The sequence below is a fragment of the Herpailurus yagouaroundi genome, unplaced genomic scaffold (assembly GCF_014898765.1).
Source record: "Herpailurus yagouaroundi ecotype Mexico unplaced genomic scaffold, PumYag 205, whole genome shotgun sequence".
Taxonomy (NCBI): Eukaryota; Metazoa; Chordata; class Mammalia; order Carnivora; family Felidae; genus Herpailurus; species Herpailurus yagouaroundi.
In genome coordinates, this window is record NW_024412436.1 from 7,126,061 (window position 1) to 7,146,154 (window position 20,094).

The 20,094-nt window shown below is 38.7% G+C and overlaps 1 protein-coding gene across 8 annotated transcripts in view; it reads right to left on the bottom strand.

Moving 5' to 3' along the window:
* The window catches only part of RGS7 (regulator of G protein signaling 7), a 508,190-nt gene that overhangs the window by 275,413 nt on the left and 212,683 nt on the right, over window positions 1–20,094 (bottom strand). The window contains exon 2 of one of the 8 annotated variants that reach the window (XM_040451796.1): window positions 4,105–4,225. The exons of the other annotated variants lie outside the window; for them this stretch is intronic. The gene's annotated coding sequence lies outside the window, so the exon portion shown is untranslated. The remainder of the gene's footprint in view (window positions 1–4,104; window positions 4,226–20,094) is intronic. 8 annotated transcript variants of the gene reach the window in all.

Sequence of the window (20,094 nt, forward strand, 5' to 3'; positions counted from 1 at the left end):
CTGGGCATGCCTGGTCACTGGGCATGCCTGGTCACTGGGCATGCCTGCTCATTGAGGCTCTCTCTGAATCTTATTTTCTTCACCCTTCAAACAAGAAGTTAGAGGCATGTGATCTGTAAGATTTCTTCCAGCTACAAAATCACTGAAGTCTGGAAATAATCATCACTTTTCAGAACTTACCCAGTTAAGTTAAAGAGCCAGTTTCTGGGGTGCCTGGGTGGCTCAGGCTCAGTCAGTTAAGCATCTGACTCTTGGTTTCGGCTCAGGTCGAGATCTCAATGGTTAGTGAGTTTGAGCCCCACCATTAGTGCGGAGCTTGCTTGGGATATTCTCTTTCCCCTTCTCTCTGCCCCGCCCCTCCCCTGCTTACTCTCTCCTACCCTCTCTCAAAATAAACTTAAAAAAAAAAAAAAAAAGAGCCTCTTCCCTGTCAGAGACAAATAGATGAATCCATTAAATCGATCAGGAACTTTTACAAATTGCTTCCAACTGTCAGCACATTTTAATTTCAATGCATATAGCAAAGGGATTAAGAGCATGAACTGCGGCCAAATTTGTTTGAATCCTGGCTGTGCTACCTGCAAATTGTATGAACAGGTTAACTTCCTTTACAACTCTGAGACTCAGTTTTCTCATCTGTAAAATGGAGATAATACTAATAGTATATACTTCTTATCAGGGGTGAGGATTGATGAATCAATGCTAATTAAATGTGTACCCATAATACAGCTATCCTCCTCCTTCTCCTCCTCCTCCTCCTCCTCATCATCATCCTCATCAACATAAGTTTCTTCTCTCATCATTATACTAGGAAGCCACAGGCCTTCTCTCTTTCTTTGACAATCGGGCTGGCAAAGACAGCTGTGGTCAAATGCCAAATACTTATTAGAGGCAACCAACTACCAATCACGAAGTAGACAGAGGTACCTATGGACAAGCTCTCTCTTGGATTTCTAACAGAAGACTGGGTTCGTGTTGCCCCTCAAAAGACAGATTTGATTAGAAGAAATGTCAGAAGAATATTTTTGCATATAAGCAAGGACTAAGTAAACTATGAAAAATAATATTTAGAAGAAAGGGGGGGAATGAATTACATTCTTTTTTGACAAAGTGAAAATGTCCCTGCTCTCATATTTTCTTGATGAATTTGCCTCTTGAAATTTACAGGGTCAAAAGACTGAATTACAGGGCACCCGGATTTCTCAGTTGGTTGAGCGTCTGACCCTTGATTTTGGCTCAGGTCATCATCCCAGGGTCATGAGATCGAGTCCCGTGCCAGGCTCAGCGCCTAGCAGGGATCATGCCTGGGATACTCTCTCTCTCTCTCCCTCTGCCCCTCTCCTTTGATTGTGCTCTCTCTCTCTCTCTCTCTCTTTCTCTCTAAAGTAAAAAATAGAAAAAAAAATTGAATTGAGATTGAGTACTCTTTGCAAAAGTAATCTTTTTTTCGACCCGAACTAATTCTCTATTTGTTAAAGAGTAAAAATGATCTCTTGCAAAGTAGTTTTGAGAATATCCACGGTTCAATTTGTTCAAAAAAGTTTTAGACCTCTATTACAGAGTGCTTCACATTGTAATTACTATCTTACATCTCTCTGTTCTCCCTCAGATGTGAACTTCCAAAAAAAGAAATCTCGCCTTACTCATTTTTGTATTGTTAATATGTAAAGTATATGGCCCACAAGGTGGGGCAGGGGGAAGCACTGAATTTTTGTTTATAGCACATGTTTGATTTTTCTGAGACCTAGAGCAAAAGTGCAAGTTAAATCATTTTAAGATTTTACTTTGAGATTTTGAAAATGTTTTATTTATTTTTTTCCTTTTATCTGACATTTGGCGAAAAACTAGCCCGGGTCAGAAATATCAGAACAGAAGAGCTCAATGTGCAATAAGCTAAAATGTTATTTCTGTTCTATTTCATGCAGGGGTTCTTCAGCTTGTTTATTAGAGGAATTCCTTCCTTCAAAACATGAGGGTAAATCAGTGGCTGTTGATGAGGCTGTTTCCCTTGTCGGTGTGACACTCAAGTTCACTGTCACGTACGTGTAAGCTCTGGAGATGAAAGGCGCTACTGAACTCCAACACACTGCTCTTTCTCCAGGAATTCATAATTAGCCTTTCCTTTGGAAGAGTTTAGATGTCACTTCAATGCTTGTGATGTATTTCAAATACTGCTCAGGTGAAACAGTGCCCGCCCTCACACTTGGTGGAATGAAAGGAGAGAGCAGATTATGCAGGTACATCTTTGAGGAGCTTTACTAATTATTCAAGAGGGCCCCGTCAGACGGGGGACTCCCACGTACCTATGAAAACCAAATCACTGCCTTGAAACCTTTCTTGTTCCCTAATGTTCTAAACAATGATGGGAGTTTAATTAGATTTACTTGCAGCTATATTTGCCAGAACTTTATCATAATATCAGTACTACTGATTTCATGAAGCCAATAGTTGTACAGAGACACCCTGATTGTAGGCGAAACATTTGTATGAAACAAAGCTAAAACATTTTGTTCTCTGTAGTTCTAAAAGAGAAATGAGTCAATCAAAATCTCAAAAAGGAAGTTTCCCAACTTCTTATTGTAATTCACCATTAAGCACAGACATTTGGAAATATAAATGAGAGCCTGAAAGGGCATATTGAATGGATTTTTTCCTACGTGCACATGCTTTCAAATCATTGTGTGTGGCCATCATTTCAAGTGCTAGCTATGACAGAAACAATTACACAGGTGCTTCTTGGATAGCTTAGAATTTAGTGGTGGCAGGTATTATATAACTTAAGTCTGCCTATAATTCTTTTCCCTTCAAGAAGCCTTGCTAAAGAAGAATATGATTTGCACTTCTGAATCCAGTGGTGACAGCGAGAAAGCAGAGTCCGCCTCTAATGAAGGTTAAATAAGAATAATGAGATTAAAATTTGCAACCCAAACTGTTTTCTGCTACAATAATTCAGTTAAAGTTGCTTCTAATTGGTATGATTTTCCTGCATGTTACAGTGATGGCAGTCAGTTTCTCAACCCAGAATTAATTGCTTTTTCACATGAAAAAGCTACCATTTTCATGAATAAATTATGACGAAAAAACACATTTATAAAATCTAGTTACATGTAAACCTGTTCTAGTTCATCTTGAGTGTAGATTTATTTTTTCAAGAGCAATAACTAATTTTAAGAAGGTAGAGATTTTATGTTTCTATGATTTTACAGAAGTAGAGAAAGATTTCTTCCAGTTTATGGATGTTATTCTCATTTGTTTTTAAATAAAGCAATTCTCTCATCTATGTTAAGGAATATAATAAACAAACAAACAAACAACTATGCTCATTAGATTTGTTAGGATCACTTGGGTTACAAGTGATAGAATTCTGACTTAAATTGTCACAAACAAGGAAATGTGTTGTAAGCATTGTGGGATATTTTATGTAACTCAAAGATCAAAATGTGAGTGGGTCTCAGGCAGAACATTGTCTCTGCCTTTCATCTTGGCCCCTTTCATGTCTGCTTCACTTTTCTCCACCGTTCAGAAGCTTCTCCTCGTTCTCCAATGGATAGAGCAGGCAACATGGTGCCCCTACCTTCTGAGTTTTATAGCTTGTAGTCCAGAAACCCAAGGAGAAATCTCTTCTCCCTCTCATTCCCATACCTGAAATTGGGGCCAAAACTATGCTTTGTTGGGTGGTTGAGTTTGGAAGGGGTGCTGGCAGAAAAAAACAATAGTGTTCACTATAGCTTTATTCAATAGGAAAAACCTACTGAAAACAGAGGGATAGAGTAGTATGGTAGGAAAAAGAAATGTAAGGGAAGCAGTCTAGGGGAAAGAGAGAGAGACCTGCTGAATAATGATACAGCACCAAAGAAAGACAAAAAGGCAAAAAGAGAAGAACCATGGGGCAGGCAAGCAACTCAACAGAAGTAGTTTTCACAGCCATAAGAGAGAAAGAAGCTCCTTGGCTAATTTACATGTAATATGTGGTCATGGTAGTATTTGCCCATGAGTTAAAACACACACACACACACACACACACACACACACACACACACACACACAAACAAACCAAAACAAAAAAACCCAAGAATATTACATATCTATGACAGAATAACTTACGTTTTCAGATTATTTTGTTGTTGTTGTTCCTCTGAGGGGCCATTTGTTTAACTTTCAAAAGGAGGCTAATGGCTACTTGTTACTGCAGTCAGAGTTCAAGTAGGAGAGTTGCCAGTGTCTCCTGAAATATTGGGAAAGGTTTCATGAAAAAGATAAGACTGAGCTGAGCCTACAGGGCAGCCAGGATAAAGCAATGGAAAGAGAAGGAGGATGCAGAACATGTGAATCCTAAATCAATTGCTCATCCTGGCTTCAAGAGGAGAATGAGCAAGGCTCTTGCTTACAATGGTGACCTGTACAAGAATCCTTCTGCCACCTCATCCAGCTCTGCCCACCTCTCTGAAGGCTACAGTGATTCTCAAACCCATGTCCACTGTGTCATCATTTACTTCACGGGTAGCCTGTTTGATATTCTCTGTGCAATAGACACCTGTTGGCACCTATCTTAGTCCGCTCAACAGACAAATTAACTTGGGAGCAAGTTGAATATGTCACCCTTTATTTCAATTTTTGACTGACCTGACGACCTCATAAACTCTCTGTAAGTTAAATAACAATTCAAATTTATCCACAGTAAGGTCCAAAACAATTATTCCAGCCTTGAAAATCCCCACTCTCCTCACAACACCTCATGCTCTACAAATGCCCAGCTATGGCTCATTGCTTCACATTTTCTCATACCATTCCTTCTGCCAGCTGTGTCCTTCCTTTTTCTACCTTCTCTGGGGGCAATTCTATTATACTTTTAAGATAATTTTGACATTAATTTTCTTTTTTTTTTTTTATTTTTAAAAAAAAATTTTTTTTCAACGTTTATTTATTTTTGGGACAGAGAGAGAGACAGAGCACGAACGGGGGAGGGGCAGAGAGAGAGGGAGACACAGAATCGGAAACAGGCTCCAGGCTCTGAGCCATCCGCCCAGAGCCTGACGCGGGGCTCGAACTCACGGACCTCGAGAATCGTGACCTGGCTGAAGTCGGACGCTTAACCGACTGCGCCACCCAGGCGCCCCATATTTTCTTACTGAAATCTTCCCTAATCCTTTCCCCTGCCTCCCTCACCCCAACTGAATATAATCATAGCTCCTTTGGAACTCATAGATAACTTTATTATAACTTTGTTTTTTTTATTTATGCCCACCTTACTTTAAATGACTTACGTATAAGTTGATTCTTTACCTATTTATCATTTCTTTTATTTTTTAATATTTTAAAATTGTTTAATGTTTATTTATTTTTGAGAGAGAGACAGAGAGATAGAGCAGGGGAGGAGCAGAGAGAGAAAGAGAGAGAAAATCTCAAGCAGGCTCAGCACTGCAGAGTCCAGTGTGGGGCTTGAACTCATGAACTGTGAGATCATGACCTAAGCCGGAATCAAGAGTCAGACACTCAACTGACTAAGATGCCCAGGCACCTCCCTAAGTTTTTGTTTTGTTTTTGTTTTTAAGTAGGCTTCATGCCCAGGACAGAGCCCAACGCAGGGCTTGAACTCATGACCTTAAGATCAAGACCTGAGCTAAGATCAAGAGTCAGAGATGCTTAACCGACTCAGCCACCCAAGTGCCCCTCATTCCTTTTAGATTACAAATATTCTGATGGTGAGCCCCCATTATGTATTTGGGGGCAGAGACCATAAGGAATTGGTGGTGGAGATCCTCTGTTTTTCACTTTACATATTTCTGTGCTATCTGTAGGCTTGTTTGTCCTTTAACCACGCACCTTGTTTATATATTACCTTTATAATTTTTTTCATTAAAAATTTGGGTTGAGAATGCTCAAATAATAAGATTAAAATCTTATACTATAAACTATTCAAACATCTATCATCACACATTTCGGGGTCAAATGTCCCCAGTTATGTGCTGTAATATACTGTATGTAAACATTCTGTGCAACGACTAGTGGTCTTCAGCAACTAGACCGGTCTATCTAGAAATTGTTTTTTTCTCTGCCTTTTAAATTCAGTGCTAATGGACTAACCTGTTTACACTCTTTTTAAATTAGTCACACCTCATTATCACCCTGGTAGACAGAATCAATAGTCTTATCATCAGCCCTCCCTCAGGAGACAGGAGAAATCCTGATAAGTGAGAAATCTTTCTTGCTAACTTTCTCCTTGATGCAGATACCTGATTCTGAATGAGCTCTTTTCCTATTTTAGTTTCTGGAATTCGCTTGAAATTCCTCAGCCTCCAGGATTTAGCAAAGACAGACCCGTCATTCTCTTAAAATAACTTCTCAGTGAATACTTAGGAAACAAATGATCTAAAGACAGCCATTGCCTTGGGTGAGAGAAAAAGGAAGAGAATGCAGAATATACCCTGTATTTACTAATCCTCTGACATTAGGAGGAAGGACCAATAAGAGATGTCAGGAGGCTCTTGACTGAGCTTGCCATTTTAACACAGTCTCACTAATGGAAAGGGCCTCAAAGTACTGTCACAGAGTACAAGAGCTCAGCAATAGCTTTGGAATTATGCTAGTGTTTCAGTTCTTGGATCAAACCTTAGCTTCTCTTTAGAACCATGTATGTCTTCATTGTTCATCAATGCATCCAACACCTTCCGAACCCATTTAAGTTTTGTGGCTCCTTGGGTAATACATTCTGTTACCTGAAGTCATAGGTATTATTTAATTTTTTAACTAATATTGGACTTTCCCAAGTTTAAAAGATGCACCTTCATCTTAAAATTCAAGACTTTAGCGACTAAGACCTTGTCTATCATACTCATGGTACATAAATTATAAATTCTGATCCTGTGTTATCCCCTTCCCCTAATAAGGAGGCCCACCCTTTCACAAAGTTCTGCATAGAGTACCTCCCTTGGTATTGCCAGCCCTAAATGATAAAGAAATCCTGGTCTATTGCTGGCCATTCAGCACCACAGACCCATTTCCAGGAGCCTGTGAAATAAACTCTATCCCTTCCTCCAAAACCTTCACACTTGGCAGAACAGAAATTTATGCTTACTACCTTATCCATCCTCCATCCAAGATTAAGAACAATCTTATACAATGGACGGACAGCATCTTAGCCATCTACATAAAGCGACTGAGATCAAGAGATCAACCCAGTGGCAGAAAGAAAGCTCTCATCATGGTGTTTTGTGATTCAGAAAATGCCACATTTGCTGAAAGCCTAGAACAGCCCCCACTATTCTGTAAACCCCCTACAAAGTTGCAAATTTCATGCATGGGAACTGTTAAAACAAATGATGCTTCTATTAATGACTTTGTCCTTCATCTTTCTCCTCAGACTCATCCCTCAGAAGAAATTCACTCAGCACTGTTTTCTAGGTACCTCTGTTCTCCAGGATCATTATGTTAAAATCTTTTATTATAGTTTAAGAACATTCACACCTACTGCCTAAAGGGGTGAGTATCACCTGTGATATATTCCTGAGCTCTTAGATAAAAAAATTATGTCAAAATTATCAGAGTCATTGAAGTCTTCACTTGATTACAGAAAATCTGAATGTCTTCAAAAAGGTTTCAACGAATACAAATTCATAAGAATTCATGAGCATAAAAGAGATAGGAATGGCTACGAAGGGAAGATGGAATTTAAATCAGGAGACATCAGATTCATTTTAGCTTTTACATTAAAATATAAATTATTTAACCTGTAATTCAGTTTCAACACAGTTATCTACAAACTATAAAATGCAGTGAAGTCCACCCTTCCACAAATTCAATAAGCATCCAGTATTTGTGAACAAAAATGTCATTAATATGACATAATGAAGTTGAACATTCATGCTTAAATAACAAGAAAGACAACAAAAACCTGACTTTATTTCATCCCCTCCTTTCTTGCTCTCAGCCTCATTAAGGAGTTCTCATATCATCAAGCTTACATAGTATTTTTAGCCAGGGGATGGGGGGCGGGTAACCGTTAGAAATCGACCAAATAAAAGTAAAGACAGAAATATGGATGCCATGTCTCACCATTCCATTAAAGATATTACCACACATTCATGATTTGTTCTGTAAGAATCTATAGAGATTCTCAGAGAAAGACATGAAAATTCTTCTTTCAAGGTCTCTTGTCATTACACAATTTCCATAATGACACTTGGCATGATGTGGAATGATGTTGGGAACAGTAGGATCAAACACAGGAGGCAAGAAGTGAGGCAAGACTGTACAATTAATTTGAACACGTAAAGCTCCAGAGTTAGCCGAGTGTCTGGAGATAATGGAAGGAGGATGCTATGTAGTCCAGTCCAAATGTGAAATGAGGCTAAGTTAAAGATTCAGCTGGGAGGCATATTAGTTCACTCATCTTGGGGAAGCCTCCCATTTTAAACGTTTGTATCTTTATCCATTAAATGGAGATAATTCTACTAATAATTCTATTAATTCTATTAGAAATTTCTATTAGTAATTTAATAGAAATATTATTTCTATTAATAATATTATTATTTCTATTAATATTATTAATAAATTAATAATTTCTAATAATAATTTCTATTAATTCTAATAGAATTATTTCTATTAATTCTAATAGAAATAATTCTATTTCTCATGTTCAATGAGGAGCAAGTGACATATATGTATAAGATACATAGTTATAAAAACTATCAAGTATTATTATGAATACTATCCTTAAGTCACTGAGCACATGTACCAGGGTCTTCTTAAGTGCAGAAGTCGAACTGAATTCTGATTTCAGAAGACCAAGCATTCCGTGGTAAAGTAAGAAGTAGTAAAAATAACAAGAAGCTTGACCTTTGATCCATCTTATACTCATTGTTTTTTGTCCTTTCCGTACCCTTAGCCTGGTAAGAGCTATAAATGTGCGATGAAGTTCTCAGAGTCCAAGCACCGTCAGGGAGACTTCAGATACAGATACTAATCAAGAGGGTCAAGACCAGAAAGGATAGCACACTGAGTGAGGACATATAAGAGATACATGTTCTTGCAGCATTGATCATGGTGGGAAAACATGACAAACTTTCTAAGTTGGAGAGACAAGGCATCTGTGTTCACCGTGGAATGTACCATTTCCCAACCTTGAACAGCCAGGCAGCTCTTTGCCCATATGCCTTCTTGGGAATCTAGAGTCTGAAACTTCTTGCCAGGGCTCAGAAACCAAAGGTATGAGGTCCTTTCTAAGGATTATGAAGGGATGCTTTCCCAGTGGTTTCATTGATGTACAGGTTCACCTGAGCTAGACGCTTCTGTTATAAAAATGCAAACAGTGATGCCAAATGAAGTCATGCCCTACACAGCCTTCTTTCTCAGTGAGGGTTCTGTAAGAGAATTAAGCCCTTCAGAATATGAATAATTATGTTCTCAATTCTCTCAAGGTTGGTAGAGGACTAGCAGCATTCCAAATGCATAGGAGAGAGGTTAATTTATCACATACAATGGCTCCCTCAGGCAATTAGGGCTTAATATTCTCAGAAAATCCAGGTTGAGAGTGCTGCTCTGGACAAAACCTATCAGCGCATGGAGTGCTATTTTTGGAGCCAGAAGCAATAGCTGTGCTCTGCTTCCCCTGAGAGGAAACAAGGGATTTGGATTAAGTGTAGGCATAAGGGCTGAAGACCCGTATTTTCAATGACGTGATACCAAGATATATTACTTAAGTAACTTACTTTATGATAAATTCTTTTGTAAAATGGGGGCTCAGAGATGTCTCTGGGACAATTTTTGTGTAGTTTTGCCAGAAGTGATCAAAAAGATGACCTTCGGTCACCCCCACAACATGTAGGTTTCCCCCGTTATGAAAAAGTAACGTTCCCATGAAACCTCTCATAAGCCATAATGGCTTAAGGTGAAGAAGCCATTACCACTAATTTATCTGGAAAGTTTTCTGGACATTCCCAGACCCCCAAAATAAGTCTCCTAGGCTTTTCTGATACCTTAGGTCACATTTTGCCAACAGCTACACAAAATAAGTGGAGATAAAGCACAGATGGTCACGGTCAGAATTCAAAGCTCTGGTGGCATGATGCTGAAACACTGAATGTAGTTCCTGGGGAAGGCACTAGCCAGCACCACGCTCACTGACTGGGGTAAGCACTGCCTCTATTAAGGGCTTGCTGCAGAAAGGATGCTTAATATTCCAGTTTGGGCCTTTTTTCATAGAAATGAAAACCATCTTTGGATGTATTTTGGTTAGTAAAAACAGGTACTAAAATATCTCTTTCATAAAAGCAAAGTGGCATAAAGAGAACTTTCTAAAAGCAAGGATACTTGTACATGATTAGTGTTAGCAGAGGTTCATCCAGGCTGCTTAGTCTAAGAATTAATACCCTGCCTGTGACTCTCATTCAAAAACATTTTTTAAGGGATTATAACCTGAATGCAAGGCAAAAGCACTTTAGAAGGACAAAAGCATAATCACGGCCATCATGATTGCCATGATCATCTACTTCAGATGCACACACTAAAAATAAATATATGTGTAGTGATTTGGCCATTTGCCTTAGGTTTCATGCTTTTTAAGGTTTTAAATTGGTTTTTGCTCCTGCTGAGCTTGACCTTTTCCTCTGTGTGACATTCCTTGGTTTACTTATTTCATACATTGATTTTTAAATTTCAATTTTCTAGAATTCTTTTGAGATCGATGAGTAAATTGTTGAAAGGCAAAAGGAAAAACATTTCCCCTTTAACTGTCCCTTTGCTAAGTGCTGGCAATTCAAGGCACTACAAAGTTAAAATGGACTTTATTTTTCAGAAGCATTTGAACAGGCATATTGATCTTCTAAACCCACTGAACAGTTAGCTCTAAAGAAGAGAAAACTCAATGTAAATTTTCTGGTTCATCTTTTACATGTGCAAGGCTGGGAATGGGGAACAGGCAAAACAACCTCCTTGCTGATCCACCTATGAAAGAGCGCTCTCCATACAGGCTTAGTGCAACTGCTCATTCATTCTCTTGTACTCTAGAGAGGGAAATTAGGATGCATTGTGGATTTGTTTACCCAAAATCCCTAAGCAAAGTAGGTCTAAGCCCAGACAACTGGATGGATAACTTCTAGCCCAATATCTTTTATATCCCCCGTGATTTTGTTTTCTCCGTACCAAGGACATCAGAACTCTTGGTTGCCTTCTTCCCGACAAAAGTTCTCAAAGATTTCATGATAAACTGAAAAGACAAAACAAACAAAGGAATGTGCCTTACTTACTGCGAGACAACCTGTATCTATTATCTTAAACTTTGGACTTCAGAAGGTCACATAGACTCAGCAACTATGGCTGGCTTGCAGCTGTTCCACAGCACCAGCCAGAAATCCTGATCTGAAAACCTAAGTGTATTTGGCTATTGTCAGAGGCACACGTACCACGCCCAAAATAGTTCAAATGTAATGTTACAATAATTACTATATTATTTATATGTGCATGTGTCTAACAAAATTATGGAATGTAATCATTTGCAATACTGGTTTGAAGGACTAGTCCTTATATCAACAATACTTCCCCTCCAGATTCCGTAAGCTGTGTGACGTTTACAACTATTATGTCTCCTGGATCTAACGTGACCTGCAATATGTGCACTTGCATGCAACAAGAAGCCACATTATGATGCTGTTACATGGGGAAAATTGTCTAACCCTATAATCTGTAAAGTGCTTCCTTGCATGTTATGTGCACGTGTAGCACCACAAAATACTAAAAACTAAGCCATATTCGTAAGGAAATGTAATAAGATTGATTGGATGTGTATATACAATTTGTAATGATATTATTCCATTTTTCATTCATATCTACTAACTTACTCAGTTCCTAAATGCATTCTGTTTCTTCCAGTGAATGTGGCTGAAGTGTAGCCAGAAAATACTGAGAAAACAGATATAAATGCTAAAAGCATAAATTCACCTAAAAGGCTGGGAAAGATCTCAGTGTCCCTTATGCATGTTTAAACCCTTGCCAGGATGTGTCTTTCATTACAAAGTGCTTTTCTCCTTTAAGCCAACATCCCTTATTACAAAGCACAGTGTCATATGCTGTGTAACACATACATCACCAAGGCAACAACAGAGCTATATGTCAAGCAGGGAAAACAGAAATTAACTTCGGACAATTACCTAGCATTACAAAGAAGGAAAGTAAAATATGACACAGTGTAACTAGGTAACACAGGTTGTGTGAATGGAAAAAAGAGTCCAGGGGCGCCTGGGTGGCGCAGTCGGTTGAGCGTCCAACTTTAGCTCAGGTCACGATCTCGCGGTCCGTGAGTTCGAGCCCCGCGTCAGGCTCTGGGCTGATGGCTCGGAGCCTGGAGCCTGTTTCCGATTCTGTGTCTCCCTCTCTCTCTGCCCCTCCCCCGTTCAAGCTCTGTCTCTCTCTGTCCCAAAAATAAATAAACGTTGAAAAAAAAAATTAAAAAAAAAAAAAAAAAAAGAGTCCAGGCAAAGGGAATCACAGGGGAGATGCTATTCAAGAGATAGCTGGGGCAAACGTGATTTCAGCTACACAGAACAACTCCACATGTTATATATATAGGAATTTGTATGCATCTTTTTGGAGGGTGGGTGAGTAGTAATAGGATGTTCATGTTTTTAAAGCACAGGAGTGAAATAATAGAAAAAATATATATTGATCTCTGCCCTGGGGTCCTGACACAGAGCTCCTAAATCCCTTGGCATTTCTCAGGTGAAAGCGTCTTTTGTTCTAATGAGATGACTCTTGATGGGTTCCTGGGTGGGGGCCAGTGACCAGAAAGACCAAGCCATGATTAAAAGCTTTGAATTTTTAGTCCCATCCGCCATTCTCTGGGCGGGAGGGCCTGGAAATGGAGTTAAGGATCCACCATGCCTAGGTGATGAAACGCCCATGAAACCCCCAGAAGTAAGGGGTTCAGAGAGCTTCTAGGTTAGTGAACAGATCTACCTGCCAGGAAGATAGCACATCTCAACTCCAAGGGGACAGGGTTTTCTGCTCTTAGGACCCTTCCAAACCTATGCATCTGTTCACATGGTTTTTCATCTGTATCCTTTACCATAGCGTATTTTTTATTATATAATAAACCAGTAAATGTATTTATCTGAGCTCTGTAAGCTTTCCTAGCAAATAATTAAATCCAAGGAGGGGACGGATCAAGGGTCAAAAGTTGCGGGTAACCTTGGGACCTACTACTTGTCAACATCTAAGGTGGGGACAGCCTCATGGGACTGAGCCCTTACTTCACCTGTGGGGTCTGCACTAACTCCAGTGAGTGTCACAGTTGAATTGAATTGTAGGACACCCAGCTGGTATCTTAAATAACTGGTGTGGAAAAAAACCCACATGACTGGTGTTAGAAGTGTTGTGAGTGCGGTAGCAGTGTGAGGGTAAACAAGAACCACTTGGAAGTAGATGGTTTTCCATATAATACACAAGTCTACATTTCAGTGATGACCTTAAAATGTGCCCTGTGACATGCATACACATACACATGCATGTATATGTACATGCTTTTCTATGTATATAACATTTTCCAACCCACCCATGCTGGAATTTCAGTGAAGTCTTTGATTTCTGACAATCCCTCCCTGCCCCCGCCTCAACATACACACCCTTTTGCATCTGATCCCTTTTCTCTTGCTACTAATGCCACCATGAACATTACTATCCCACTCATGTGCATGTGCAGCTACAGATTCCTGATTACTCTCCCATTTCCAGCCACCGCTTCCCCTAATCATTTCTTTCTGGATAATCCTGCCAGATCAACGTTTCAGAAGCATAGGTCAAAGCAAGCCAGTGGGTTCGTTATATGTAGCCCTACCACCAACTACACACTGAAAAATCTTTGGCGGACCTGGGTGGCTCAGATGGTTAAGTGTCTGACTTCAGCTCAGGTCATGATCTCGAGGTTCGTGAGTTCGAGCCCCGCATCGGGCTCTGTGCTGACAGCTCAGAGCCTGGAGCCTGCTTTGGATTCTGTGTCTCTCTCTCTCTCTGCCCCTCCCCTGCTCACACTCTATCTCTCTCTCTCTTTAAATAATAAACAAATATTTTTTAAAAATTAAAAAAAAAAACTTTAATGGCTCCACATCACATACTGACTTAAGTCTGACTTAAAATTTCTATTATGTTTCTTACCTCTAAGTGTTTGGGATTTGACATACTGTCTCTAACATGTGGTATTAATTAATTTATTTTTGTAATTAATAATTTTATGATTAATATTAATTTTATTAATTAATCAGCATAATTTGAAAATAATGACTATTAAAAATTAGTTTGTAATTAATTTGATTAATTCAGAAAATTAAACAAGGAGGCCATTAGATCTAAGTGGCTCTAATACTTTGGTGGCCTATATAAGCAAACTACAACCTTAGCCTGTAAATATCTCAATGTTAAGAAATTGAAACCTAAGGGGGCACCTGGGTGGCTCAGTCAGTTAAACGTCCGACCTCGGCTCAGGTCACGATCTCACAGCTCATGAGTTCAAGCCCCACATCAGGCTCTACGCTGACCGCTCGAGTCTGGAGCGGTCTGCTTCAGATTCTTTGTCTCCCTCTCTCTCTACCCCTCCCTCACTCATTCTCTGTCTCTCAAAAATAAATAAACATTAAAAAAATTTAAAAAAAAGAAATTGAAACCAAGGCCAACCAATAACAGTCAGCCAACTACACTTTTCCAAATAAGGCAAATACTAAGGACAACCAATCATAAACAGCCAAGTATGCCTGAAGCTATAACCCATCAATTTCCTTTCTTTGATTCTATATCTTCTCTAGATAAGACTTTCCCAGCTCCCATCTCCAGAATGCTGCTAACCAGTTCTGGTTTGGTAATGGCCTATTGGAATCAATTTTTGCTCAGATAAATTCTTAACATTTTTAACACTCCTCACTTTATCTTTTAACACAATATACTCAGTCTATTTTTGTTTAGTCCTTCATTGTTTCATTGTTTGTCTAATCATGTCTATTGAATAAACAGGGAGGACCTTAATGGGAATTATAGCTAAGGGCGCTCCAACAAGAAACATATAAAGTACATTCAAAACCACGTCTTCATGAGCTATAATGCTTACTGGATTAATATCGAGTATCAGGAGGTTCTAGAACATTTAACTCGGCTTGATATGAAAGAAGGGGAAAGTGACATTTATTGTACACCAAATATGAGCCAAGTACCCCACACACATTTAATTACATATTCGTAACAATTGCAAATTAGGTATTATTGAATATGATTAAATATAAGGTGATAACCCCCCAATAATTATCTATCAGAAAAGATGGGGCATATTTACACATGAAGTTTTACCAAGTTCCTGATAACATGGAGATAACATGTGCTCCACAAAACATTGTCACTTGGATGCCAGCTCAATCAGTGACACTTGCAGATACTTATAAAGTTTATGTACTGGGATTAATTTTTAAAAGAGGCAAATTCACTTAACATACATTTAATAATTATGTACAACTTCAAATATCAGATATTGTAAGCAAACTCTGAATGAGTGTATTTTTAACAAATACACCAAGCAATAACTTTTTCCAAAGTATAAATATTCACCACAAGTCAGATGAGTGGGTGAGTGGGGGATAGTCCAGCTCAAAATTCGCCATATATGGTTTTGTCTTTATGCTACTGAGGAGAAAAGAGGCTCAGCAGGTTGGGACCTACCCAACAATACACAGCTGTGAATCAATCTGCATGGAAACACTAAACCACAGTGATGTTGAACCACTGACAATGATTTCCCCCTTTGTCAAGTGTAAATCCCACAGGGACTCCAAGATAATCTGAAACAGCCCCACTGAGAATCATCAATTTCTTCAAGTCTCCAGTCAAGAAAAGCTTGTGAACTTTACTTTTTGTAGCTAGAATAAAGAAAACAATGCCTTTGGTTTTCATTGTCTTAAAGAAAAAAATAAAAATTAAATAAAATTTTAAAACTGTTATCTGCTTCCTTAACATTTGGATACCTTCATGGATATACAACTTTGGGAACTACAATTAAGAAATATATGACCCTCGTCCAACAGAACCAGGTGGAAGTCTCAGTTCTGTCATTTGTTGAACGATTTTAGGAAAGTACAGTTCACCCTTGGATAACATGTGGGTTATAGACACTGCCCCACACCCCCACTAAACACAGATGAAAATCCACATATAACTTTTGATCCCCCCCAAACTTAACTACTAATAGCCTACTGCAGACCAGAAGCCTTACTGATAACATTGTTTATTAACACATATTTTGTGAGTTATCTATATTATATCCTGATTCTTACAATAAAGTGAGCTAGTGAGAAGAAACCGTTACTAAGAAAATCATAAGGAACAGAAAAATACAATTATAGTCCTGTATTTACTGAAAAAAAATCTGCATATAGGTGGATACACACAGTTTTAACCCATGTTGTTCAAAGATCAACTGTAATTTATTTTTTTTTAAAGATCAACCGTAATTTAACCTCTCTGAGCCTTAATCTCCTTCCCCATAAAATGAGAATTCTAATTCCTTGATGAAACACATGCTTTTCAACTCAACATTTGTTCCCCCTCCCTCTTCCCCCATAAACCCTGACATGACACTATTTCCAAAAGCACCTACTCTGAAGTGAAACTACCCTATTTTCTGAGTGGCTACTGTGACTCTATTCCCTTTTAAAACTGTGCCCTATAGGGTTATTGAGGTTAAAACTAGCAGAACATTTAAAGCTTGTTTTTCAGAGAACTGTTTTTCCCTAATCAGTTACTGTTTCTTTTCAGACCCCACGAACAAATCTACTAGCTCTCTCTGCAGAAGCTTGCACTCAAGGTCAACTGATTCCAGCCTATGAACAAGCAAGTCCTGCATACCTCACCTGAGATAAAAAGCCTAAGATCCCATCCATTTTATACAGACTCTCAGGCCACACCCATAGTCCCTTCCCCTTGGACAACAGTTACCTCTGCTTCATTATAATATTAAAGTCCCCACTATAGGGGGAGCACAAGGTTCACTAACATATCATACGATGCACATATAGGCATGTTTTCTAAGTATGCCTGCACAACCTTATGCCCAACTTTACATGCGATGACAAAGTTCCCCTTTCTAAATATTCATCCAAAACCCTAAACAAAAAGAACCTCCTCACCCCTGCTCAGGGAGTCACGGCTTTGGAAATTATTCCCCATGATCTCCTTATTTGCTGCAAATAAAGATTAGTTTGTGTGACAGCCCTCCTGGTGTATTTTCCCCCTGTAACTCACCAAGGAGCGAGTGCACATTAGTTCAGTTACACTTTTATATCACACTCTGTATTACATTATAGTCATCTGTATACATCTCTTATTTGTTCTGTCCCTTTTTAATGGGGATAAATAGTTGAGGATAAATACTGGTTTAATTACATCTGTATGTGTATCCTGAACAGTACCTTCTGAGAGACTGAATACACAAAGAGAAAATAGGCAGACCACACACGACAACGGAACGCTGCCCACAACCTCTTCAATCAACCCAGGAAGCCAAAATCACAACATCGCAGTGATCCCAGAGTTAGGACCTTGGTAATGACTATTGGCTTCCTCAATTTTTGCTCCTGCTTCTATCTCAGGATCAACCAGAGAAAGCTAAATGTGCTCCCTCAACCAATCATCTAAGATGCTCACCTACAACTTCCCACTTCAAACTCAGCAATGCCTTACTGCTCAGTTAAAAGCTATGGGTATAAAATTAACAGGATTTCTTCCAGGATACATTTACCCTCCTATTAAATAAATATCAGTTCATTTTTTCAAAAATCCACTTACCTACCATTGAGGGTCCTGAATACTAATTCTCAAACGGAGAGGCGAGAACAAGGGCACTGGCAGTGAATTCAGGCCCTAGTGGGGAAAAATGATGTTTCTCCCCACTGTATTTGTCTTGTGTGGCTCAGGCTTACTTCTTTTCTTCTCGCCAGCCCTGGACACTTGTTTTGGATCAGTATCCTTGGGGAGTATGAACATTGTTCTGCCGTTAAAGGGCCATCTTTGTATCTTCGCGGTTGGTGTTAGGTATCGACAGACATGGAGGTGATAAATATGTCCTGTCTAGGAAATCTGTGCTCTTAGAAAGTAGAGTCATATGAAAGCAAATGTTATGTGACATACACTTAGACTGCTCTAAAATTCTCATTATATGTGCAATTTTTAAGTTTTTACTGCAGAAAAAATTAAATAGACACAAATAAACAGAATACATTGGACCCTTGTGTACTCATCACTCAGCTGTAGCAATCATCAATTTATTACACCATAAAATTTATGTTTTAAAAGGAATATACACTCCCTCTACAAATAGTATTATTTAAGAAAATGTATATTGATTTTTCAGTTAGGGTGACTTTCTCACATAAGAAGTAACTGGGCTCCTGTGTCACAGTTTGGCTGCTGGCCTCCTACCACTGCGGATACTTTGGCATCAGATGTGATCTTATTTAATAAGCAAAAGAGAACAGTTCATATACTAATAAAGTAAAATTTATACTCTACTTTTATATACATTCATAGATAACATAATTTTTATTAACTCCTTTGTACAGATGATGGAAATAAGGGTCTGGAAAGTCAAGGGACAGACCCAAGGATAGACTCAAGGTTACACACTGGTAAAAAGTGGGCCTTCTCGTGAGGCACACTTGTAGAACAGGACAATACGGAATAATATTTCCAAAAGTATACACTGCCAAAAAGAAAAATGAACATCATTTTTTTCTTCAAATAAAATATAAATGTTTTTGTAATACAGTCCCCTCTCGGGGAAATTTGGGGAAAAGATTTATACCACCCTGAAAATTTTTCACTTGGTTGCATACAATGACAGCAATCCTCTGCATTTCAACCAAGACCTTGAAATGTTCTCACTTTAAGTTCTGCTTGTCTTCTGACATTCCCTGGAATTGCTGCTAAGATTAATATAATTTTGAAACTACACAATCCACGTCATTCAATCTCTATGACGGTTGTTAAAACAAATGTGTAATGATTCTCTCAAAACGCCTCACTAAAGTAGCTGGTATTTATTGTGAATCTACCATGTTGAAAGGTTAAATGCTTATTGTGGTCTGTGGTTTGTGACAGGAAAGGAGGTGAAGAATGACTTTCCCAGAGAAGGGGTTTTTCAACTTATGCTTTTAGCCCTGAGTACAAATCAGAGACAATGAGTGGAGGGACATAGCCAAACCATGGGCGACAAGGCTTTGGATGAACTGGACCAGAACAGAAAGTTTGTCGGGCACTATCTGTAGGATTAAATTGAAGAGTGTTACACAGAAGCTTGAGTGGAAACCTGACAAGGGTGACAGAGAGAAAACTGTAGGAAAAAGAAAAGCTGCAATATAATTCAAATCTGGATAATCTAAGGTCTTGATGGAGAAGCCAACAAAGACAGAAAGGACCTTGGGCAAGAAAACAGGTAATGGCTTTGGGAATGATAGCCAGCACTGTAGAGAATCAAGACAGCACAAGGTTGAATCCAAGCCAAGGCTGGGCTAATATGACCATTTGTAAGAGTGATAAAGATTCTCTACTGCAAAGGCTTTCACACTTTTTCAGCAACCCGTCCAGTAAGATAAACATTTTCCACTGACTCAGTACAAACATGCGTATTCCTACATACATAGATTTAATTGAAACAAACGTTTCACAAACCAACCCTTACCTTACCCTACTCTCTGGTATTTTCCATTCTATTCCATCATATTAAAATAAAAATACTGGTTACTACTTTCTCAGTTGCTTTCACAACCTACTAATGGAACACAATTCAACAGGCAGTTTGTAAAATTCTACTCCACTGAGTGCATTCCATGAAGAAGTAAATATAAGCATGCAGTTTCCATCCTTAAGATCCAATCACAAAAATTAAACAAATAAAAAAAAAAACTACTTGCCCTCCTCTGCCACTATCTTATCTCATTTCATTTAAAGCTAAACCTCTTGCCTTCTAGAAAGAGCTAACACAGCAGTCTTTAAACTTTTTGATCACAGGACCCCTTCATATTTTTAAAAATTATTAAGAATCCTAAAGAGTTTGTGATCTATTAATATTTATCA